This window comes from Salmo salar, chromosome ssa14, assembly GCF_905237065.1.
Source record: "Salmo salar chromosome ssa14, Ssal_v3.1, whole genome shotgun sequence".
Lineage (NCBI taxonomy): Eukaryota > Metazoa > Chordata > Actinopteri > Salmoniformes > Salmonidae > Salmo > Salmo salar.
Window position 1 is genome coordinate 75,218,294 of NC_059455.1, and position 26,851 is coordinate 75,245,144.

At 43.0% G+C, this 26,851-nt stretch overlaps 1 pseudogene; it reads left to right on the forward strand.

The window, feature by feature from the left end:
- Positions 1-1,164: 1,164 nt before the first annotated feature.
- LOC123726596 (glucocorticoid-induced transcript 1 protein-like) lies at positions 1,165-26,367 on the forward strand (annotated as a pseudogene).
- The last annotated feature ends 484 nt before the right edge of the window (positions 26,368-26,851 follow it).

Below are 26,851 nucleotides of genomic sequence, written 5' to 3' on the forward strand. Positions count from 1 at the left end.
TTACATATTGCAGCCAGTGGTGGAAAAAGTACCTAATTTTCATATTTGAGTAAAAGTAAAGATAATTTAATAGAAAATGACTCAAGTGAAAGTCACCTGGTAAAATTCTACTTGAGTAAAAGTATTTGGTTTGAAATATACTTAAGTATGAAAGTGTAAATAATTTAAAACTCCTTATCTAAAGCAAACTAGATGGCATTATTTACTTGTTTTTTTTATTTATGGAAAGCCAGGGTCATGCTCCAACATTCAGACAATATTTACAAACTAAGCATGTGTTTAGTGAGTGCGCCAGATCAGAGGCAGTAGGGATGACAAGGGATGTTCTCTTGATAAGTGTGTGAATTAGACAATTTTCCTGTCCTGCTAAGCATTAAAAATGTAATGAGTACTTTTGTATGGAGGAAAAAAGTACATATTTTTCTTTAGGAATGTAGTGAAGTAAAAGTTGTCAAAAATATAAATAGTAAAGTACAGATGCCCCAAAACTACTTAAGTAGTACTTTCAAGTATTTTACTTAAGTACTTTACACAACCGATAGCAACTGTAACATTTTATTTTGGTTCTGTATCCGCTTTGTTTTTCAACAGTATATGCATTTGATTGTGAATCAGCTATACATCATATTTTTTTTTTTGTATCGCGGGTGAAAGAACTTGATCAGATTTGTACAAAAGCAGGCTATTAAAACATGTACAAAAAATATTTTGATTATTATTGTCTTGTTGGTAGTGAAAATACATATGGCGCTTAGTACTTTATAAAGCTGTAATAAATGTGTTAGTGTAACAGTATTGCTTCTGTCTGTTACATTAGTACAGCAGTATGTGGATTTTTAGGAGGGATCTAGCTACAGAATTTTAATAGTTCAACTGTGCAGTGGTTGTTTCAATTTACGATGACTGGTATAAGAATAACATTGCAGTTGTCAACAACAGAAACCCAGACGACCTTTCTGTTTTTCTGAAGATTGTGCACCACCCATTTCTCTGAGATTTAACTCTGCAACCAATCGCTTGCTCGAGAGCAGTCTATCTTCAGCCAACTTCAATGAATCGATTGGTGGATGCTTAGAGAGTGCCCGATGACCTCGCCCTTCTAGTATTATATTAACCAATCAGAGGTTTACAGTGAGTTATTTTGTCCCGCCCTGGTCTGTCAGCCAGTAGTTTGCCAGAGGGACACAGGAAAGGGATTGCGTGTTGGAAGACAGACGACACAGAGACATAGCTAACTAGCTAGCTATGTTGTTATAGCGCTTTTATAAGTGAACTTCGTGATTTAAATAGTTTTGTTCGATATGAACATTTTTCATTGAGAGTTTTTCGAGAATGCATACTTGTTGAAACACTTCAACATGGACAAGTAGAAGAAAAAGTGAGAAAATGTAGCTAGCTAAACTAACTCTGGGCAGCTTATTAATAACTAAACTCAACTGGACTTTTACAAGAACAAATGTTCCAGCTTTTTGTGAAAGTTACCAACTTGCTTTATCATGTCACATTGATATATTTGAGTAAACAAACGAAAGTACTCGCAAGTAACTTGAGGCTTATTCAAGATTTAACTTAGTATTTTTGTTTTTGCCAAGTTTGAGAACTGGAAGAGTTGCACTGTGGCAATCAACATAATGTCAACAGCATCATCAGCAACCAACTCAACCCAACAGCGGGTCAAGCGAAGCGGTGACAGCGGGGGGCTCCCCAACCATCTCCAGCCGGCTGCAGCAACGGCAGTACCACCACGATCCGGTTGCAGCCTATTCGTGCCACGGTGCCATACCAGCTCTTGCGTGGAAGTCAGCACAGCCCAACCCGCTCCTGCTCCTCTTCCTTCACAGTCGCGAGCAATACAGAACCGACATCGACGTCCCCTTGCAACAGTCCCTCCAGCCCGACGCAGCTGCTGCTCGCGAACCCTGGTGGAAACGGCTCGGTGGAGGGCAGGCTGGTCGCAAGGCAGAGACGCTCACCGCCGGACAGCAAGAGCTCACCTGAGCGGTGTCCGATCTCGCCTGTTTTCAAAGGTGCAGTAGTGCCGTTTGTCCACCATTTATTGCATCCAAAACGAGACAGGCTAGCTGTTGTTATAGCTAGCAAGCTAATTGGGTCAGATCGGGGGTCTCTGCTAGACGCATCAGCATCACTAGCACGCAAACACATATTGTTTTGCCCAACATTTGTGTGTTTATAGGCCAATCCAGATATAGCAAATAACAAACCGAGCTAACCCTGAAAATGCTGAAATGTATTGCGTATGTCGTATGAATTATTGTGGACCAGTAGCCAAATGTTGTCATGTTCAAATAATGAATTGGCATCGAGGCGATGCTTTGAAACCAGTTATGTGCTTATGTACTATGTTGTTTAATTTGCAAACAACTGCTTTGGGCTTTCGATTTATGTATCCGTGGCTATTATGGTGACGATGCAGTTACTGTACCTCCAGGCCAGCGCGCGGCAATTGGATCAACACGACTGGTTCGTCGTATTAAAATAAACGAATAACCGCAACCACATCTGCGGACATGTTAAAAGTATTCAATCAATACCAATCATGATCAGAGTGACATGGAAATGTATTTAGCTGGTATTTTCTCTGAAATGGACGCTTGTTTACCAGCGCGAAGAAATGGAAATAATTACGTCGTTGACTGGAGAAGGTCGCGCGCTCATGGCAACACTGGGGCCTAGCAGGCGAAGCGCATCTCGAGACGTAAACACGATAATTCCCATTGCAAATATGAGTGCTGCTCTTGCTCGTTGAAAAATAAGTTTTTCTAAAGCTGTAGTGTTATTTGACACCACAGGAGAGTGCAATTGACTCTATTTGACAGGTAGGTAAATACATCCATCTAAGAGGTGAAATGCTATTAGGGGAGTGCTATTCTTTCCCAGAACTTATGATGGTATGGATTCTTGAAGAGGTAGAGACTGTATTCCAATCCATTTCTTTAGCTACCAGGTCCACAATATGCTGTCTCTGTGCACCCTCTCTCAAAATAGGAGCCCTCAGTAGCCTAGGTGTGCAATGCGGATTCTGCAGGTTTAGTAGGACTGTCTGCTGGTAGTAGTACTGATTTTAACAGTGGGATACCACTGCACAGAGCCCCTAGAAAGCCTTGACCTCTCTCCATGTCAAGCCAGATATTATGGATGCAATATGGTGAGGTCACTGATCACCACAGAGGTTCTGTACTTTTTAGGTCGGGGGGCATTGGACAGGGGGCACCACGACTGGGTTTGAATGGAATGGAAAAAGGAGGCCTTAACATGTCTTATCATACAATCTCTTAAAAGCATATGATATTCAAAGGGCTAGATTTCTCCAGCTTTAACAGTTTGTAATTTGTTCTGTAGTAATTATGAATTTGAGCTCCAGGTCAAGCATGTAGGATCTAGTCTCCAAAGAATGATAAGTGACAACCACATGATAGAAAAAGTTATTGATAATATTGATACCCTCTGTGTTAGTGTGCCATGCATATGCAGTCATTGTTGATGGCCCTATGTGCTATGCAGTCATTAGAACTCATCTATTAACACTATTTAGTTCCAACATTAGCATTAAGGACTCCCTGAAAAGCAGTGGCCATTGTTACTGAGTGGACTATCCTGGTTAAATTAAATGAGGTAGTGCTTTGGGCCCAGTCTGTGTTGGTTATGCAACATGCACAAGTTTGTGCGTAAGTAGGTGTTGTTTGTTTGATAATGGGTGACAGGCAGGTGTGTGAGACAGGCTGTGCTTTCCTTCCAGCTCACACTCTGGTTTGTCGCTGCTGAAAGCGTTCCTTGGTTCAGTGTGGCATGTTCCGACATTCCATCACATTACCTTTTAAGGTTCTGGGAGATGACATCATCATGCTTAAAGACCAGGAAAACCCCTGGAGAGACATCCCACAACATTCTCATTCATCTTGACTCAAGGCCCTTTTAACACATCACCTTTAGCTGAAACTAGCTTATATGAACCAAAAATTAACAGGAAGGTGTTTAAAACCATCTGTTTAAAGTTGACTGACACTCAGTCAGTTCTGTGTTGGAGGTAGGCCTATATCCTATCTATGGCTTTCTGCAGAGACAGGCCTAACTTTCATTGCTACAGGTTGTTATGTTGAGGCAATGATTTTGCACTGCGTCAACCTAACAGATATATGTTAGAGACATGAGTTGCTTGCATTTCCATTTACGCATATTGAATCTGGGCTCATATTCCACCATGATAGAATAATCAATACCTTGTTGTATAAAAAGGGGGATGTTATGGTTACAGGTCTTTAAGCGTATAGCTTGTAAACCAGGCTTATAGAGGACTGCAGGCTAGAGTGATTTGAGAATACATTACTCTGGCATGAACTGCTTCTAATGGAAAAACCTTTTATCTCTTCAGGTAGTAAGTTGGGGGCAAAGTTACACTTTCAGCAATTTCTTGTATTTGCCCCCTTTATCGACGGTTTCCGACGGACAGATTAAGCCTAAATCTGGTCCAGGACTAAAAACATATTCAGTGGATATTCTGCATCTTGAAAGTGTTTCTGTGCCGAAAATTGCCCCTCGTGGTCAAGTTATGAACAAATGGGACAGTGAATATGTTGAGGTAGTCGATTGGATATAATCTAATCTATGTTCCTTTTGACACCTGAAGTCATTACCTACAAGGGACTTGTGAATTCTCTCCAGGTATAACTTCAGAGAGAGCTAGGGTTGCAAACTATGCTGAAAAGGTGTGTGTGTGTGACGCAACAGTTAATGAGCCAGTTCACTACGCTCTCGTGAAGCTGTAAACCAAAGACAAGGCAGCTTCCTGTAGTAGGCTTGGCATTAAAGGAACACAACAACAACCACCTACTTCCTGATGAAAGGATCCATACTGCAGATCTGTGAGCTACATCCTATATTAAGCTAGTGCACTACTTTTGACCAGAGCCACAGCCTTTCAAAATGGCACATAGTGCACTACATTTGGACAAATCTATAGGGCTCTGTCATGCTGTTCTGCTAGTGACAGTCCTTGTGCGACCCTGTGCTGAACTGTCAGCCACACTTAAAGTGAGAGGGATTTTATGAGTGATTAACACATGACATCATCACCTTGAACCGAGAACACAACCTGTCTCTCTTCCAAACTCCAATATGGTTCAATGTTGCCTTTAAATAGTAAGGGGTTGAATGAATGAGTTAGTCGTTGCAGATAGAGAGGGATTGGTATCTTGCATGAATGCTGTGCATTCAACCTCTGGAAGCACCAGGATTGTGGGTTCAATTCCCGCATGGATCACATAGCCTACACACACTCAAAATATATGGGATGCACTAACTAGTGTAAGTGGCTTTGGATAACAGCGTCTGCTAAGTAGCATGTGTTATTGTATTATTAACCCCCCTTTGTAAAACCGTTTAACACTGTACGGATTACGCAGTGAGAGTGATTTCATCTACACCTTTATTTAAGAACTATCATTTTGAATCATCCACATACTTTTCTGTCACCAATGTCAAATAAATGTCCCATAGCTTCTACATAAAAGGCTTTCATCTTGGCTAGAGAAGCTTGTATCTGCGACCAGACCCAAACTTTAGGCTATTTCAACTTATTTCTTCTGTAGTTTACATCTCTTTTTTGGTCTGGCTGAAAAATCATTGGAATTTCGGAAAGCGTATGCACACAGGGCCTCATTCCAAAGTGGGAATATGTGTTTTTCTTTCATTCTTGTTTTATGATATGATGACGGGTGCTCTCTCAATGTAGAGGCCTGGTTGGACTGACACCCCAATGCTAACATTTTTTTTAAAGATGAATACAAAATGTACATCTAAAATATAGTTGCATAAGTATTCACTCCCCTTTGTTTAGGCAAGCCTACATTAGTTGAGGAGTACAATTTGGCTTAACAAATCAAATAATGTGTTACAAGGACTAATAATAGATGTTGACATGATTTTTGAATGACTAACCTTCCTCTGTCCCCATACACACAACATCTGTCAGGTCCCTCAGTCAAGTATTGAATTTCAAGCACAGATTCAACTACAAAAGACCAGGGAGCTTTTCAAAAGCCTCGTAAAAAAGGGCAGTGGTTGGTAGATGGGTAACAATAGCAAATCAGACATTGAATATCTCTTTAGCATGAGTAAAGTTAATAATTATGCTGTGGATTATGTATTAAACCACCCTTACACATCAAAGATACAGTCGTCCTTCTGAACTGAGCTGCAGGACAGGAATGAAACTGCTCAGGAATGTTAACATGAGGCTATTGGTGATTTTAAACTGTTAGAGTTTAATGGCTGAGATGGGAGAACTGAGGATGGATCAATAACATTGTAGTGACTCCACAATAATGACTTACATGACAGAGTGAAAAGAAGAATACAAATATTCCAAAACATGCAACAAGGGCACTAAAGTAATACTGCAATTAAAGGCAAAGAAATACACTTTTGGTTTAAATGCAAAGCCTTCTGTTTGGGGAAAACCCAACCAATCAGTGAGTAACTGCCTCCTTATTTTCAAGCATGGTGGTGGCTGCACCATGGTATGGGTATTCTTTATTTAACTAGGCAAGTCAGTTAATAACATATTCTTATTTACAATGACGGCCTACTCCGGCCAAACCCAGACAACGCTGGGACAATTTGCGCCGCCCTATGGGACTCCCAATCACAGCCGGATGTGATGCAGCCTGGATTCAAACCAGGTACTGCAGTGACGCCTCTTGCACTGAGATGCAGTGTCTTAGACCACTGTGCCACTCGGGGAGCCCACTCGGGTATGCTTGACAGCGTCAAAGACTGGAGAGTTTTTCAGGATGCAAAGAAACAGGATGGAGCTAAGCACATTCAAAATTCTAGAGGAAAACCTGCTTATGTCTGCCTTACACCAGACACTGGGAGAGGAATTCCACAAATCTCTTATGAAACTTACCCAAGAAGACTCAGCTTTAATTGCTGCAAAAAGTGTTTTTTTTGTATGTTATTTACTCAGGGTTGTGAATACTTATGTAACCAAGGTATATTAGTGTTTTATTTTTCATTCATCTTTAAAAAATGTTAAAATATTTCTTCCACTTTGACATTACAAAGTATTTTGAGAAGATTTTTGACAAAATTACAATGAAATACATTTTAATTCCAGGTTGTAACAGTAAAATGTGGAAAAGTCTAAGGGAGTGAATACTTATGCAAGCCACTGTAAGTAGTCACATTAAGTAAACCTGTGCATTTTTCCCCTGGTATGATAAGTCGGTGAGAGATAGTATAGTAATGGTTACGCTATAGTCAATATGCTATTGTAATGGGGGCTATAACCATATTAGGGTTATTGAATGACTTGAGACTGATGGTTATTGCACTTTTTAGCTGTTGTTTCTGTCACATATGTAACCTAGGCCTAAACCTGTGGCATTGTCCTGTTAGGTTTTCCATATGTAAGCCTGTGTTCCCTTAAACATTGTTCTGGTGTGATGTGGGGAGAGTTTCTCTGTCAGTCAACACCATTCCCCTTTTCTCTGTTCGTTCCCCCAGGAATTGCCATCTATCACCTTAATCTAAATCATTGTGGGTGTGTTTGATACATAGTTGGTCCTTGCCTCACCAATGTTCAGCAGTAGGTGTTAGCCTGTGGCCTGAGGAGAAAGTATGTAGGTTTAGAAGAGTCTTTCTTACTGCCATTATGTGTCTTCATTAGTAGTAGGTCCTAAATAGTACTGTATTGTTGTAACTGTCATGTGGCTTTATTTAACAGGCTTACTTATAGTAGGCCTATTCCATATTGTATCGTATTCTATATTTTCCAGCTCTGTTTAACTATTATTTTTAAAACTGATTGCAGGTTGGCCCCTAGCCTGGCATCCAAACAGATGACGTTTAATCGTGAAAGCAGCCCTCCGTCTGGTTTAACCAGGCTAGGTTGGCTCTTTTTCCTTCATTAAAGTCTCCACTTTAGGCTAAACCTTGTGAAACCTGACCTTAACTGTTGGATGTTATTTTGATAAGGCACTTTGAAGAGCTCAGCTTGAATGTTTATTCTTTGTTATCTGACTGGTGCCGTTGTTTTTTTTAACCTTCCTCGTGACAGTGTGTCACACTACCTAGCTTTGAAGAAGACATCGTAATGTCTGTTTTGAATGTTTGCATATTTATCCATTCCCTTACAGTTTTCCCCCTCGTGTGATAGGGATGTACGCATCGTTGCAACAGATATAATCAAACTGATCTTTGTTTTTTCGTTCCCTTATGTTGATATTAATGCTTGTATTGCTAACTAGACCTATGACGACATCTGTGTAGGTTCTCTATCGCTTTTTCCCTATACTATGTCACTTTTGGAAAAAGTCTAACACACATCTTGTTCTGAGCTGCACTGAAAGAACTCCCCTAAGGTTGTTGGTGCAGTTTGTTAGTCATTGAATACCTACGTAACCCAAATGATTAGGCATGAGGAGGCACATGTTCACACACACACACACACACACACACACACACACATGCGAGCACAGTGCTGTGATGGTGCCAGTGGACTGCTCTGTGACAGCTCCTGGCAGTCTTGCTCCTCTCTCTCTCTCTCCATCTGCTCTCAGAAAACTGGAAAAAACTGAGGGGAAACATGTCTGTACCAGGAGGCAGACACCTAACGGCTGTAGGCCTATAGGACTGAGAGGCCTGTCCAGTATACCTAATGGGTCTACTCGGTCCTAGGAGAAGCCTGCACATCTCGGCGGAACACTTGACCCGTTTGGAGCTCAGACCGGTTCCAACTAGCCTCATTATGAGAATAATCTCCTATGTGTCACTTCCTAGTGTAACTAGGCTAACCATTACAGGCACAGAGCTGGTGTGAGGAAGACCTACACTCATAAGGTGTCCGCATGCTTCAGTTCGGCTGACACCTAGCTGAGCTTGTATACTCCCTTAAAAGACCGCTTGTAAAACGGAAAAATGTGGCAATAGTACTGTTTGTCAATTTTGAGACTCCATAGCCAGGATACACTTCCTCAAAATAATCAGAGGTAATTCAAGAAATATCTCATTAATTTTGACGTTTTTTGCCGCACAAAAGTTTGTCCCGCAGTTTTGCATCTGACTAGGATGTTTGGTGCAGTATATCCCTAGTGAAAAGAATTTGCATGAGGACGAAGTGCGTCTCTCATTTAATGACAACAGGCACTTCATTGACGAATGCCTACTGTTGACCAATCGCCAATGAGGGGGGTGTAGACTTATGCTCTTGACTTTGGCTTGCCTTGAGAATTTTGTGTGTGTCCCCGAACACCCGAAAAACCTTTTCTGAAGTCATAAACCAACAAAACGTCACAAAATGTCGTCATAATATATGCTCGAACTGTTTCGGCTGGGAAGCATGCAGACGCCTTTAGAAAAAAGGGTTCCAAAATCCATTTTGTTTCCAGGTAGAACCCTTTTGGGTTCCATGTAGAACCCTCTGTCGAAAGGGTTCTATCTGGAACCAAAAAACGATGCTACTTGGAATCAAAAGGGTTATACCAGGAACCAACCAGGGTTCTTGATAGGGTTCTGCTATGGGGACTGCCGCAAAACCCTTTAAGGTTCTAGATAGCACTGTTTTTTCGTAGAGTGTAGTAGAACAAACATTTAAATGAGCAAGTTACAACTCATACAAATGAAGTGATGAGAAGCCCAATAAGTTTGAAGAGGAGTGTCTTAACGATTTGACCTGCGTATATAGATCAAAACCTTTGGGTGAACTGTTGGAATCATAAAAAATAACATGATTTATATTAAGAAGCAGCATCATTTTAGTTTGGAAGTCTGTTGACTGCATTTGACCTAACATAACAGCATGCAACTGTTCCTCAAGAGGAGAAAAAAATGGAATAAACTATAAAAACGGACATTGCACGTGGCTGAGTGGCATTTGAAAATATTGCATGTGATATGGATTTCTTTGCTATATGGATATTGCACATGTCAATATTTTGTGATTTTGAATGTGAATTAGATTAAATGTGACAATTCTAAAGTATCCCAGAGCTTTTGTGTTTAGTCGGAAAAAGACTTCAAGACAGTCAACTAGACATGCTGTTTTAGCTTCCTGAGAAGAAACACAAGTAACATCTTTCAAGAAGAGCTCAGCGTATTATTTCCTCTTTCTTACTTCCTGTTACTTCTTACTTCTTCTGACCTCTGCTTCCCTGATACAGCTAACTGCTGCTTGACATAGTGTGTCAGAACACAGCCAAGGCCTTATTATAAATTCCCTCAGAATGCACTAGTATTTACCTGTAATCCAGTGGATTTTCCCCAGGTGACCCTGCCCTGTGCCTTTCTCAGTGGGATCTGATCCCACTAAGGCCTACAGGACCTCTCAGTCAGCTCAGGGGCAGGGTAAGGGGGCCAGCCTCCTAAGCCCACCTAGTACACTTGAGGGCAAAGCACTGCTGTGCTAAGGTCTTTGAAAAACATGTCAACTGCTTCCCTCAAAACCTCCGATCATAGCCGTACATTGAGGTTTTGCAGCACAACAAAATACCAACATTTACTCAATACTTCCTGGTTATGATAAACTTCAGCGTAGGTCAAGTCCTCCATAAATCAGAGGTGTTACTGTACACTTCACCAGTCTGTTTCATGTCATACTGGAATGTTGTTTTTAGAAACCTGGCCTGTTTGGTCAACTTTGCTAAAGGCCTATATATATGCTAGCTAGCACCGTGTGAGTTGAAGGTTTTTGTTTTTGAATATTCTAGTCCCATACAAGGCCACAGGGTTAGGATGGTGTAAATATTGTTGTTTCTATCACACATACACACACCAACCAGAGAGTGTTGCTAGAACAAACACACAGCCCTTGACCTAGATCCTCAGGTCCCAGGGGGCCTGGAAAGAGCCTTGGGGGGGTGTGTGAGGTATTTTATCAGGTGTAGGGTTGCCTCACCATGAAGGCTTGGCCGTGAGGGGAGGACGGGCTGGGCTGCTCCAAGGGTAACCAAGTCAACCTGCAGTCTCTGGCAACAACACTGGGACATTGTTGTTTCACTCTGCATCCTCACATATTGCCTCTAGAAAATATATTGTGGGGATTCTAGTAAGTGTTTCTGACTGTACAGAAGGTGGTGGGTTGGCATAGTAATCTGATCCGTTTTTAATAGATTGTAAGTGCAAAAGTAATGGACTGGGTCAGGCAGCAGACCTATCAGCTTGCTGCCATCTCTTACCAAACTGTTGGAAAAAATTGTGTTTGACCAAGTACAATGCTATTTCTCCGTAACAAATGAACAACATACTTTCAGCATGCTTACAGAGAAGTGCACTCAACATGTACTGCACTGACACAAATAACTGATGATTGGTTGAAAGAAATTGATAATAATAGTAATGTGGGAGCTGTACTGTTAGATTTCTGTGCAGCCTTTGATATTATTGACCATAACCTGTGGTTGAGAAAACGTACAGTACCAGTCAAACGTTTGCACACACCTACACATCCAGGGTTTATTTTTTACTATTTTCTACATTATAGAATAATTGTGAAGACATCAAAACTATCAAATAACACATATGGAATCGTATAGTAACCAAAAAGTGTTTTTTATATTTGAGATTCTTCATGACAGCTTTGCACACTTAGCATTCTCTCAACCAGCATCATGAGGTAGTCACCTGGAATGAGTTTCAATTAACAGGTGTGCCTTGTTAAAAAGTTAATTTGTGAAATTTCTTTCCTTAATGCGTTTGAGCCAGTCAGTTGTGTTGTGACAAGGTAGGGGTGGTATACAGTAGACGGTCCTATTTGGTAAAAGACCAAGTCCATATTATGGCAAGAACAACTCAAATAAGCAAAGAGAAACGACAGTCCATCATTACTTTAAGATATGAAGGTTGGTCAATCCAGATAATGTCAAGAACTTTGAAAGTTTCTTTAAGTGCAGTCGCAAAAACCATCAAGCGCTATGATGAAACTGGCTCTCATGAGGACCGCCACAGGAAAGGAAGACCCAGAGTTACCTCTGCTGCAGAGAATACGTTCATTAGAGTTGACTGCATCTCAGATTTCAGCCCAAATAAATGCTTCCACAGAGTTCAAGTAACAGACACATCTCAACATCAACTGTTCAGAGGAGACTGCGTGAATCAGGCCTTCATGGTCGAATTGCTGCAAAGAAACCACTATTAAAGCACACTTGCCTAGTTAAATAAAGGTGAAAAATAAGAAGCCACTTGCTTGGGCCAAGAAACATGAGCAATGGACAGTCCTTTGGTCTGATGAGCCCAAATTTGCGACTTTTGGTTCCAACGCCGTGTCTTTGTGAGATGCAGAGTAGATGAATGGATGATCTCTGCATGTGTGGTTCCCACCGTGAAGCATGGAGGAGGAGATGGGATTGTGTGCGGAGGCCTTGTTGGTGACACTGTCAGTAATTTATTTAGAATTCAAGGCACACTTAACCAGCATGACTACCACAGCATTCTGCAGTGATAAGCCATCCCATCTGGTTTGTGCTTAGTGGGACTGTCATTTGTTTTTTAACAGGACAATGACCCAACACACCTCCAGGCTGTGTAAGGGCTATTTGACCAAGAAGGAGAGTGATGGAGTGCTGCATCAGATGACCTGGCCTCCAAAATCACCCGACCTCATCCCAATTGAGATGGTTTGGGATGAGTTAGACTGCAGAGTGAAGAAATAGCAGCCAACAAGTGCTCAGCATATGTGAGAACTCCTTCAAGAATGTTGGAAAATAATTCCCGGTGAAGCTGGTTGAGAGAATGCCAAGAGTGTGCAAAGCTGCCATCAAGGCAAAGGGTGGCTACTTTGAAGAATCTCAAAACCCTTGAATGAGAAGGTGTGTCAAAACTTTTGACTGGTACTGTATGTGTAATGGCTTTTCAACCTCTGACATATCGTGGATTCAGAGCTATCTATCTAATAGAACTCAGATTGTTTTCTTTAATGGATGCTTCTCTAATGTCAAACATGTGAAGTGTGGTATACCGCAGGGCAGCTCTCTAGGCCTTCTACTCTTTTCTATTTTTACCAATGACCTGCCACTGGCATTAAACAAAGCATGTGTGTCCATGTATGCTGATGATTCAACCATATACGCATTTCGAACCACCACTAATTTAGTCACTGAAACCCTTATCAAAGAGTTGCAGTCAGTCTTGAAATGCTTGGCCAGTAGTAAACTGTTCCTGAACATCTCTAAAACTAATAGCATTATATTTGGTACAAATAATTCCTGAAGTTCTAGATCTCAGTTGAATCTGGTAATGAATGGTGTTGCTGTTGAAAAAGTTGAGGAGACTAAATTACTTGGTGTTACCTTAGATTGTAAACTGTCATTGTCAAAAAATATAGATTCAGTGGTTGTAAAAATGGTGAGAGTTCTGTCCGTAATAAAGAGATGCTCTGCTTTTTTGACACCACACTCCACAATGCAAGTCCTGCAGGCTCTAGTTTTATCATATCTTGATTATTGTCCAGTCATATGGTCAAGTGCTGCAGCTGGCCCAGAACAGAGTGACATGTCTTGATCTTCATTGTAATCAGAGGGCTAATATTAATATTATTCATGCCAGTCTCTCTTGGCTAAGAGTTGAGAAAGACTGACTGCATCACTTCTTGTTTTTGTAAGAAACATGAATATGTTGGAAATTCCAAATTGTTTACATAGTGAACTTGCACACAGCACTGACACACACATTTACTCCATTGGACATTCCACCAGGGTTCTTTTCACACTCCCCAGGGCCAGAACAAATTCAAGGAAACATACAGTATTATACATGGAAGTCCCTTCCATCTCATGTAGTGCATGTGAAACCTGGTTAAAACAACACCTTTCCCCCGTGTGACCTACTTGTTGTGTGTATGTACCTACATGTATGTGGAACTGATAGATGCACACTACATGTTAATGTTTTTAAGTGTACACTATATATACAAAAGTATTTGGACACCCCTTCAAATGAGTGGATTCGGCTATTTCAGCCACACCCGTTGCTGACAGGTTTATAAAATTGAGCACACAGCCATGCAATCTCCATAGACAAACCTTTGCAGTGGAATTGCCTTACTGAAGAGCTCAGTGACTTTCAACGTGGCACCGTCATAGGATGCCACCTTTCCAACAAGTCAGTTCGTCAAATTTCTGCCCTGCTAGATCTGCCCTGCTCAATTGTGAGGGCTGTTAGTGTGAAATGGAAACGTCTAGGAGCAACAACGGCTCAGCCGCAAAGTGGTAAGCCACACAAGCTCACAGAACGGGACCGCCGAGTGCTGAAGCGCAGCGCATACAAATCATCTGTCCTCGGTTTGCAATACTCACTATCGAGTTCCAAACTGCCTCTGGAAGCTACTTCAGCACAAGAACTGTTCGTCGGGAGCTTCATGAAATGGCTTTCCATGGCAGAGGAGCCGCACACAAGCCTAAGATCACCATGCGCAATGCCAAGCGTTGTTTGGAGTGGTGTAAAGCTCGCGGTCATTGGACTCTGAAACAGTGGAAACGTGTTCTCTGAAATTATGAATAACGCGTCACCATCTGTCAGTCCGACAGACGAATCTGGGTTTGGGGTATGCCAGGAGAACGCTACCTGCCCCAATGCATAGTGCCAACTGTAAAGTTTGGTGGAGGAGGAGTAATGGTCTGGGGCTGTTTTTCATGGTTCGGTATAGGCCCCTTAGTTCCAGTGAAGGGAAATCTTAACGCTACAGCATACAATTACATTTTAGACGATTCTGTGCACCACCAACTTTGTGGTAACAGTTTGGGGAAGGCACTTTCATGTTTCAGCATGACAATGCCCCCGTGCACAAAGCGAGGTTCATACAGGTTTGTTGAGATCGGTGTGGAAGAACTTGACTGACCTGCACAGAGCCCTGACCTCAACAGGGGGTCTAACACCTTTGGGATAAATTGGAACGCCGACTGTGAGCCAGGCCTAATCGCCCAACACCAGTGCCCGACCTCACTGATGCTTCCATTCAGCTACAAGAGCAAGTCACCGCAGCAATGCCCTAACACATAATGGAAAGCCTTCCCAGAAGATTGGAGGCTGTTATAACAGTAAAGAGGAGACCGACTTCATATTAATGCCCATGATTTTGGGATTAGATGTTCGACGAGCAGGTGTCCACATACTTTTGATCATGTAGTGTATGTAAATTGTAAAGTATTTTGTCTGTAATGTTTTTATCGTTATGTGTCTGACCCCAGTAAGGCCAGCTATCGGCATTGGCGTTGTCTAATGGGGATTCTAATAAATCGTTGCCTTTGAGAGCCTCCTCAATTAAAATGCCTCATCCACCTCCTCTCTCGCTCACCCTCTCTCTCTCTCTTTCTCTCCAGTAGAGAGGTCCAAGCCCCAGCAGCAGGTGCGTAACTCGGGAGCCATCCGGGCGGACTTCATCCCTGGGTACCATCACCGGCCCCTACCTTACCGGCCAGTGGCCTCGTGACCACCACGTGCACTACCCCTCGTGCATGAAAGATAAATCCACTCAGGTAGGTGCCCCCTCACTTCCTGTCCCCCCTATGTGTCACGTTTTATCTGGTTCCCCCACTGAGATGAATGATTGACTATACACTATGCTTCATGCATTAAAGATAAATCCACTCAGGTAGGTGCCTCCCCACTTCCTGTCCCCCTAACCTATCCTTCATGTGTCACGCTTTGTTCAGTCCCCCTACTGAGATGAATGCATGTGGCATTTAATTCAACGACAAAGACCTAACGATATTCCAGCTAGAAGAAACTAGGTTTATTGATAGCTCTGGTTTGCTGATCTGCACAGTTTGATCAGCAAAGCATGCTAGTTTTGAACTAGCATACTGAGGTGAAGGACAGGAGACTACTACAGATGTAGGATCTTAATTTGACCTATATTGTCACAGCAAAATAATCCAGCAGCAACAGGATTTTAATGTTTACTCCAAAATGGTTCTTGATTGGTGGTTAGGCCATTAGCTGGTCAAAAGTAGGCTACATTAAAAGTGCATAACTGTTAATATAACTGTGTGTTAGTGTGAGTTTTCAGTGAATTGATTTATGTAAATCACAAAGCTCGTCTGTAGGAACATTCTCAGCAACAAAAGAGTGATTTTAAAAAAGTGATCAAATTAAGATCCTACATCTGTAAGCAGAAGTGGCTGAGTACTGAGCTGCATCGCTATAAGGAAGTGGGCTCTTTCAAATGACTAGTGGCTTGTATAGTACTCAGTCACTGATTCACCTGCACACACAGATATTAGTTAGCCGCTGTTGACCTCTTTCACAGGTCTATACACCCTGTTTCTGTCAGTCACTTTGAGATTTACCAACTACGCATCTGTGGGCCTCTCTAGACTTACAATAGATTAACCAGCCTGGCTCTCTGTATTAACCTGCCTGGCCTTCTGTGCTTTGAACAAGTAGGCACTTGGTGTCACTGCAACACAAAGGTGTCATTGTGGAGAACATGTGAGCTCCTGTCTATCTGTGTGACACACGGCTTCTGCTTGTCAGATGAAGTCAACTGTTTGTACAGAGCGATGTTGCTGCCAGTCCTGCTGTGGCTGGAATTTTCCCCTCCTCTTTCTCTCCTCCTGCTCCTCTTTCTCCTTCTTCCACTCCTCACCTTTTCCTTGTAATTTTCTATCATTCTCAGCCATTGGGTCTGTGACCTGGAATGTTCTCCTCCTCCCCCTCTTCTTCCTCCTCTTCCTCACTCTATTCTGTACATTGCTGTGACCTGCAACACCCACACCATCCTTCCAAGTTATGACAGACAGGCCCAAACACATAGCACTAAGATTATGCCAAGAGAGAAAGAGGTATTTGTGTGTGGAAGATTGATTGTGCAGGCTAGTGAGTGTACTGGGCCAGTTTCACGAACCTAGGTTAAACCTATTCCTCAACTGGACTAAAAGGCCTTTTAATGGACATTCTGCTTTCTGCGTTGAACAGGATTTTACAGTGGCAGCCCAATATTCTGAATCCCTCAAACTGGTCATTAAAGGGGTAGATTAGGCCTTTAGTTTTTTATTTCTCTTCTCTGGGTCTAGTGTGGGAGCCAGTCTCAGTGAGAGTGAACTAGCAGGGTTATGACACCACCGGAGCCAGAGATGACATCCCATAATGACCTCCTACATCCTGTTTTTACTGCACTGCTCGGCAACCAGGGCCCAATAAGCTCCTCAGGCCACCCAAACGCCATATTGCTAGATCATCCCAGAAACCAACCTGGCAGCCAGTTTACTGTATGAATCAACCCGTCCATTCCACTGTTCCTTCACTTCAGCTCTTTGTCCAGTGGCATGGAAAAATCTGCCACATCTACACGTGCAGTACGGACCTCCTCGGACAGCAGGTCCGTAGGGAAGGTGGACCAGGGAAGGTGGACCAACCAAGGATCTGTATGTGGTCACACATTGTCCACTGAAAGAGGAGAGGAGATGGTGTGTGTCTGTGTGTGCATGCATGTAACTCAATTTGTGTGTGTGTGTGTGTGTGTGTGTGTGTGTGTGTGTGTGTGTGTGTGTGTGTGTGTGTGTGTGTGTGTGTGTGTGTGTGTGTGTGTGTGTGTGTGTGTGTGTGTGTGTGTGTGTGTGTGTGTGTGTGTGTGTGTGTGTGCTCCCCCTCCTCTTCCCTTAAATAGGAGATGAAAAATACAATGTTCAAAGCTTTCTCTCTGTTTCCTGCCTAGCTTGGTGATGATGTTGAGCAGGTTACAGAGGACAACATTTGAAATGTGAAGTCTCCACAGATTAATAGAATAACTCAACTCACCACTTTACAATATCCACTACAGCTTCTGGTTATAGCACTGGCCTAGCACTTCCATTGGCCCTTACAGTGTACATTCTCGGATGCTCTGATGAAAGCATAACCGCTGAAACGCTTTTCACAATAAAAAGGTGAAATTAGGTGATGTCTTTGTTTAAAATAACAAAAACATTTTGGAGTGCCGCTGTTTCCCAATGTTCTTGAACTTGGGATTTAATTCGAAGTGTACATTCTCTCTCTCTAGTCTCTCTCCTCTCTCTTTCTCTGCCCTCTTGAAAGTAGAGACACACAGAGCTAGGACTATTCTTTATCACAGCACCCACTCTATTTAATCCCTGTCTGATGCCTGCCATGTGTGGAGAGCCCTTCTTCTCTCTTTTCTCCTGTTTACACTTGTCTTCCTCCTCCTCTCTTCCTCCTCCTTGCCTCTCTCAGCTCCAGGAGCAGGTCAGAGCAGGGGGTAACCAAGGAGATGAAACAAGGGCTTCTCTCCATCCAGTTGACATAATAACTTCTTCATCACAGTAGCTGTACCTGAGGCTGTGGCGTTTAGAGACCTCTCCTTGTTCTGATGCCAACTGACACACAACTCACGGCTAGTTATGCTCCATTTTATATCTTGTTATACATGATGTACACATATCAAGGTTTCCATGTCAAACCTAACACTTCACAATGGGCAAATCTGAAATGGCAAAGTAGAGCTCTGTTTAGACTTGGGGCAAAGGCCTTTTATTCCCGACCATAATGATCATGATGATTGACGTGGCTAATGAGGACACGAGGTTGGTAATTAGGTCATGATATCATCGGTTGTTTCCTTGTTGTGTCCAGACACCTGGATGTTGGAGTGAAGAAGCAGGAGAGAGGAGGAGCACACACCAGCGCTCGGCGTCTTGGGGCAGCGCCGACCAGCTCAAAGAGGTACCCACTCACACACCACACTTAAACATGTCATGAGAAACCCTATTTAAGAAACTACAACTTGCAGCACATTCCTAATGACCGTTGGACCGAGGGGGCTCTCAAATCAACAATGACAACATACTGTACAGTAGGCCTCCCTGTAAAACTGATGAAATCTGCTATCCTAGCACAATGTGTCATTGCTGTCATCCTCCTTTAATCCAGACGTAGATTCTGCCATGTTGAGATGGCTTGAAGTTGACAAGACAATACTAGAATGTTATCAGTCTATAGGAAACTGCCTACCACCTGCCATCGTCTCTCTTTCTCTCTCTCTCTCTCTCTCCACACGGTACCACCTTCTATATATAACTTCCTGTCTGACCTCAGACTTCCGCATGCTCAGGGCTTGGTCTGTTCTAATGCTGGGTGTCAGAGACGGAGCGTTGCGCCGGGCCGGGCGGTCGTTGTCTTATCATCCCCTCTCAGCTCCACCCTGGTGCTATAATGCCACAGGCAGGAGGAGACAGATAACACTGTCTATCTCCCTCGTTAACCAACCAGACACATAACCCAACTGGCAATTTATGGACAGGAAAGACAGCCAGGCAGGCCTCGGATTCCTCTTTCTCTTTTAACCTCTCTCTTTCTTTCATTCTTTCTCTCCCCTTTCTGTCTCCATCTCTCTGTTTGTCTCTCTCTCTCTCCCATTTGTCTCTCTCTATCTCCCTGTTTGTCTCTCTCTCTCTCTCTCGTTTTCTCTCTCCGTCCTAGTTTAGCAGCCGGGGAACAGCTAAAATAGTGGTGTTCAGGCATGTTCCTTAGTACTAGTAGTGGAGCTTGGGGCTGTAGTGGAGCTGCAGTGCAGAGGGGTTGGAGTTGAAGTCTCCTTCAGTTAGGGCTATATAACCTCAAGAGATCCCAGCGTTATTAAGCAACATACATAATCCACAGTAATCCTAACCTCATAGACCTCATTATTTACAAACACTTCCTGTCACTTATCTCTTGTTGTGATCTTATTTCCCCCAGCGTTATATAGGATGTACTCGCTACACTTTCAGCCCTGTGTAGTGCTGCCCGGCCCAGCTTAATGTCTTACAGCTCACACTCACCCGTGCACGCACACACACAGCAATGTTGCAGGGACAACATGTTTGTTGACTTGCCATGTAAGCTGCCGGACAACGAACACATTCATACTTTGTCACAGCTGCTGACTGGGTTTTCAGTTAGCTACTGTGCACTACCTGTACTAGTGGTATGTATTATTAGTGAATCGCTGGGAAAGTGCAGGAAGGGAAGAGTAAGAATATAAGGCTTGAGTGAGTTTGCAGTATGTGTGTTTGAGTTTGTTTATTTTGGACCCAGCATCATAGGAGAGATTTGGTTTATTAACACCTAGTGATTCTTTATATCTGGAAAGCTGACTAACTGTTGGAGTGCACCAGGTTCATGATGGCTAAAGAAAGTGGATCACATATCAGCCTGTCCATTCAGACAGAGCCTCCTGTTAGGCTGGGTGTTTGTGTTGTGTTTCTATAGTAAAAAGACTTGGTGGAATGTTTCACAATGCATTTACACAAACCATCCTTTATCTTCTTCCACCATAGCATGTCTTGCTGGTGTAAAAGGTGACCTGTGTTGTGCTACTATGGTAAAATGACTGAGCCTACAATGACTTCTGTGTAAAGGCGCAGGGTAAATAACATGTCTGGGCTTGTCCTGGCTGGTAGTGAGATGCCGCCTACATAATAAGAATAAGATGGCTACCATGTGGCAAGCAACTGTTTATCTGATTTGCCATTAACTGTACTGTGCTTCCATCTGATATAGGAAGGCCCCCACTTGTCTGAGAGTTCAAAAGGCTATTTTGGCAATTGGAACTTTCCTCTGTGGGCTAATATGGATGCAGAATTATAAAGACATAAAGATTTGGGTCAAATATATACCTAGAGCCACACAGGACAGGAGTTCTAGCCCTTTGTCCTTATTGGTCAGAGCACAGGGGATTCTCAAACCAGATAAGGAAGCCAATACACTGTCATATCTTCTGTTAGATGCAGTTTAGCGCCGTCTGTGGGGCTTTCAAAGGTGTGAACGGCACCATGCAAATGAAATACATTAACTACATCGTAAATGGCCTTTTAAGATGTTTGCATACTCAAATTGACCCAGTCTGTGTGCTCGTTTTACGTTTTATGGATTCTTCCTTTAGCTATTAGATCAATGACTATCCTGCCAGCTAGTCGCCTTCCTTTCACACTGTCTCCTTTAGATGTACACTACCATTCAAAAGTTTGGGTCACTTAAAAATGTCCTTGTTTTCCATGAAAACATACATGAAATGGAAGTTGCAAAATGAATAGGAAATATAGTCAAGACGTTGACAAGGTTGCTTTCATCGAAGAATCCTCCATTTGCAGGAATTACTGCCTTGCAGACCTTTTGGCATTCTAGTTGTCAATTTGTTGAGGTAATCGGAAGAGATTTCACCCCATGCTTCCTGAAGCACCTCCCACAAATTGGATTGGCCGATGGGCACTTCTTATGCACCATACTGTCAAGCTGCTCCCACAGCAGCTCAATAGGTTGAGATCTACTGTCTCTGCTGGCCACTCCATTATAGACCGAATACCAGCTGACTGCTTCTTACCTAAATAGTTCTTGTATAGTTTGGAGCTGTGCTTTTGGGTCATTGTCCTGTTCTAGGAGGAAATTGGCCCCAATTCAGCACCGTCCACAGGGTATGGGTCAAGGCATTGAAAAATGGAGTGATAGCCTTCCTTCGTCAAGATCCTTTTACCCGTACAAATCTCCCACTTTACCACCACCTCAAAGCACCCCCAGACCATCACATTGCCTCCACCATGTTTGACAGATCGGCGTCAAGCATTGCTCCAGCATCTTTTTATTTTTCTAGGCTCTCACGAATGTTCTTCTTTGTGATCCGAACGGGAGGTCGACCGATTAATTGGCATGGCGATTAAATAGGGAAGCCGATTTCACGTTTTCATAACTATCGGTAATCGGCCTTTTTGGACGCCCGATTGTGGCCGATTACATTGCAATCCACGAGGAAACTGCATGGCAGGCTGACTACCTGTTATGCGAGTGCAGCATCAAAAGGACCTTGTGGCTGCAAGAGCCAAGGTAAGTTGCTAGATAGCATTAAACTTAACTTGTAAAAACAATCAATCTTCACATAATCACTAGTTAACCTAGCTAATATCATCAACCATGTGTAGTTAATAGCATGTCCTGCGTTGCCTGTTCATTTATCATCGAATCACAGCCTACATCAACTCCGCCAAACGGGTGATGATCTAACAAAAGCGCATTCGCAAAAAAAAGCACAATCGTTGCACAAATGTACAGTGGGGGGAAAAAGTATTTGATCTCCTGCTGATTTTTGTACGTATTGTCCACTGATAAAGAAATGATCAGTCTATAATTTTAATGGTAGGTTTATTTGAACAGTGGAGACAGAATAACAACAAAAAATCCAGAAAAAGCATGTCAAAAAATGTTACAAAATTATTAGCACTTCTAATGAGGGGAAATAAGTATTTGATCCCTCTCTGTAAAACATGACTTAGTACCGGTGGCAAAACCCTTGTTGGCAATCACGAAGAGGTCAGACGTTAAGCTTGTAGATTGGCCACCAGGTTTGACACATCTCAGGAGGGATTTTTGTTCCACTCTTTCTTGGCAGATCTTCTCCAAGTCTATTAAGGTTTCAGGCATGATGCGTTTGGCAACTCGGTATATCTAACCATTTCTAATCCAATAAGGACTGTAATTAATTTGCCAGAATTGTGGTGTTCCTTTTTCCTTCACATAATTACTTGACCATAGAATTGAAGGGTTCAGTGCAATGTAACAGCAATATTTAGACTTAGGGTTGCCACCCATAAGATAAATAAGAACAGTTCCATATTTCACTGAAAGAATATAACGTTTTGTTTTCATTTACATTTATTTTTTTTAAATGTTTTTACATTTTAGTTCATTGAGCAGACGCTCTTATCCAGAGCGACTTACAGTAGTGAATGCATACATTTCATTTCATAAAAAAAAATTCCCTTTTTTCTGTGCTGTTTTCAAAATGATCGTTTCTGGATTTGACCATATTAATGCCCAAAGGCGTATTTCCTGTGTTTATTAATTATAATTAAGTCTATAATTTGATATTTGATAAGCAGTCTTTGACCGAGCGGTAGTAGAGCAGCAGCAGGCTCAGAAGCATCATTCAAACAGCGCTTTTTACTCAGGTAGCCAGCAGCTCTTAGCAATGGCGAGCACAGCGCTGTTTATGACTAAGCCTATCAACTCCCGAAGATTAGGTGGCAATAATAAAGTGCTTCTATAAGAACATCCAATAGTCAAAGGTATGAAATACAAATGGTATAGAGAGAAATAGTTGGCCGGCGTCATAATTCATAACTACAACCAAAAGTTCTTAACACAGGGGGAATATTAAAGAACAGGGAATATTGGAACCACCAGCTTTCTCATGTTCTGAGCAAAGGAACTTAAAGGTTAGCTTTTTACATAGGCACGTGCACTTTTACTTTTTCTCCAACACTGGGGTTTTGCATTATCTAAACCGAAATTGAACATGTTTCATTATTTGAGACTAAATAGATGTTATTTATGTATATTATATTAAGTTAAAATAAAAGTGTTCATTGTTCATTTCAGTATTGTTGATTGTCATTATTACAAATATATAAAAATACATCCGATTAATCGAGGTATGTCGGCTTTTTGGTCTCAATTATCGGTAATAATTCGAAATAATTGAATCATTGAAAAATCGCATAATCGGTTCCAACCCTAATCCAAACACCTCAAACTAGAAATCTTCCTCTGTCCAGTGTCTGTGTTCTTTTGCCCCATCTTAATCTTTCTTTTTATTGGCCAGTCTGAGATATGGCTTTTTTCTTTGCAACTCTCAAAAACAAGGACATTTCTAAATGACACCCTGGTTCAATTCCAGGCACGTATCACAACGGCCTGTGATTGTGGAGTCCCATAGGGCGGTGCACAATTGGCCCAGTGTCGTCCGGGTTTGGCCGGTGTAGGCCGTCTTTGCAAATAATTTGTTCTTAACTGACTTTGCCTAGTTAAAGAACATACATTTCCAGCTCTACATGGATCTGATGTATTAATTACTGGAGCTTTGCCTTGGGTATTTTCCCCGAGCTTAATGGAACCCTGGTGGATATATTGGTGTCAAAAACGTGATAAGATGAAATAGGCTACATGAGACAAAGTTCAGCTGTGTTAACAATGCTACTATTCCTTTCTCTCTTTCCCCATGTTTATTTTCTCTCTTTGTCTCTTGTCTTTCTCCCTCTTCTCCTCTCTCTCCCACTTCCCCTCCTCTCTTCCTCCTTCCTCTCCTCCTCCATCTGTTCTCCTCAGCAGGACAGCCAGCTCCGGCAGCAGCTGCGTGGCGGTAGTAGGCAGCGGCAGGGAGTAACGTCCCAGTCTCAGTATCATACAGACAAAGACAGCCTGTCTCCCTTTACAGGGACTCTAACAACACCATCAACACCACCACCAACCAACTGGAGAACAAAACTGCCATCCAAACCTGAGTTAAAATATAACGAAAGTGATTTAGCTTTGTTTGGTAGAGTGGAACCAATGCAGGACTGGCCCAGACGTTCAAACTCTGCGCCGCCAACCCAACATGCCAGGGAAGCTTAATCTCAAAAACTGTGCTTTCTTATGATATGTGTAAGTTGGAGGTTTCTTTTTGAATGTCTCTCTGCGGTTGTGTCCCTGGTCCCTGCAGTGGTCCTGCATTCAATTGTCATCTCAGATGTCCAACATGAACGGTGCCCAAGCCCTCCATCACTAGAGTGCCCAGCAGCATGGAGGAATCAAACCACTTGAGGAAGCTGGAGAAGGTCTTCATCAGAGACAACAACGGAGAAGGGAAGCATTTCAAGGTGGGGATTGGACTGTTAGACATATAACGATCACATATTTCAACCTGGACTCCTGATGGTCCCGTTTGGAGTGGTATTTATTAATTTGTGGAAATCGCACATTCATTTCGTGTAGTGATATGTCACGAATTACAATTTGTACGATATGTTATGAATTGCAATTTGTTGTTACACACTAGCTAGGTGTGTGCAACGCTGATCCGTGAGTTAAAACCCACAAACCTTTGGGTTGCTAGACGCTTTGCGTTATACACCCAGGCCAACCACCCTCCTTTCCTTTTTTGCCAAGTACAACCTGTCTTATGTAACCATACCAAACGTAACATATCATACTCATTTGAGTGTCCCGGATTTACAATTACTATTTTACATCTAGTCTATGAGACAAGGCTGCATATTTACACTCCCAGTCAAGGGTGACTTGTGTCAGGCTCATGTGTGTCTGGAGGTGACAGAGGAGTAGATACGCACACCAACGCAAACTATATTCATTCACCTGTTGTGTCTCTGTCAAATCCTATTATTGCAAAGCCATTTACTGACTTAACATCTTGCTCTCTCTCTCCCCCTCATCCCCTGCCTCCCCAGGTGTTGGAGGGTACCAGACCAGACGAGCCCCCTTTCCCCCCCAGCAGCGTAGCAGCAGTACCCGCAGCGTACACAGACTCCCTCTCTGCCCCCGGCGCTCCAGCAGTAGTTCCAGCCTGTCCCCTGTCCCTCTCCTGCCTGCCCCCCGGGGTCCGAGTCTCATACCGGGGCAGCCCGACTCCACCGACGATCTGCTCACGACAGGGATAAAGGTGGGGATGCGTAGAATTGCATCTCGAGACCAAGGGCAAGGGCCTCCATTGTCCATCCTGTTGTTGTGCCCTTGAGCATGGCTCTGAAATCCCAACGTGGACTGTGTTTGTGTCTGACTGTTTCTGACCATTGTCCCTGTCTCTGTCTACAGACAGTGGCAGTAGCTTCTCCGCTGCCCTAAGTTTGCCTCGTCTCCTAAAACCCAAACAACAGCTACATGTTCAAGAGAGAACCCCCAGAGGGCTGTGAGAAGATCAAGGTGTTTGAGGAAATGAGGTAAGCACAGCAAGAGACCAGGGACCTGGTCCAGGAGGGTTTGATTCGATTTTTTAGGATCTCTTTATCGCACACATTTTCCAAGTCGTTAATACTGAAGGTCAGTTACTCATGAAAAGAGTTAACACGCCCCGTCTCTTACTTTTCCTTTGTCTGAACCCATCCCGGCTCCAGGCAGTCAGCGTCCGTCCCTCTCTTCTCCCTGCCCCGACAAGAACAAGGTCAACTTCATCTCCACCGGCCCGCCTTCTGCCCCGTCAGACTGACCCCGGTGCCCTGCACCTCTCTGTGACCCCCTTCGATGATGACCCCGAGGCCGGCCCCAGCTCAATGATGTCAGCATTCTGCCGTGTCCTCCCCTCAGGTCCACACCTCCACCAGCACAGACGACCCTCCCACCCCCCGAGGAAGCTGCCCCTGCAACGCCCACCTCTCCCCAGCCGGAGGAGACACCAGAGACTGCCTTCAGACAGACAGCCTGGCCATCAGCTAGACCTGGGCAGAGCTGGCCTCGCCACTGTTCTGTTTCTTATGTTGTTAATCATTTGGTTATTACACCCCACCACCATCATCATTCATCACTCATCACGGAAGTCTGGTCTCCTTTCTCTAAATGACCTCCCCCTCCTCTTATCTCTGTCTCTGCTGAACTCTACACAGACTCTGCATGGCGTAGTGCTAGCAACAACAATGTACCTGACGCACAACAACAACAAAACCAACTGAGAAAAAACAAAGATAAGTGTCCCACATGTTCCTAGCCTATTCTTAAGCACTGTTCACTGTCAGAGATAGACATGATGATCTTTAACAGTACCTAGATAAGTAGAGATATTGGACGCTGGCATGGGATGGATGGGAAGAAAATGAGACACTTTTGGATAAGGGCATGCTTTAAACTGGCAGTGTGTTTAAGATTAAAGACATGCTCCGGTACTTTTAGCCAACTAAGAAAGTATATTTTAAACCTTTTCGTTGGGCTGGATGTGTCAATGTGTAGTATATAAAGCATGCATAATCTATGAGCAGAATTACTGTCTTACCTCAATTAGCCACGAAATTCCTAGTTTGAAAAGCCACTATTTTCTTTGAAGATGTGCTGTGCCATTTTCTTCTACACCTACATAGGCCAAAGCCATCTCCCCTAGCAATCTCGAGTT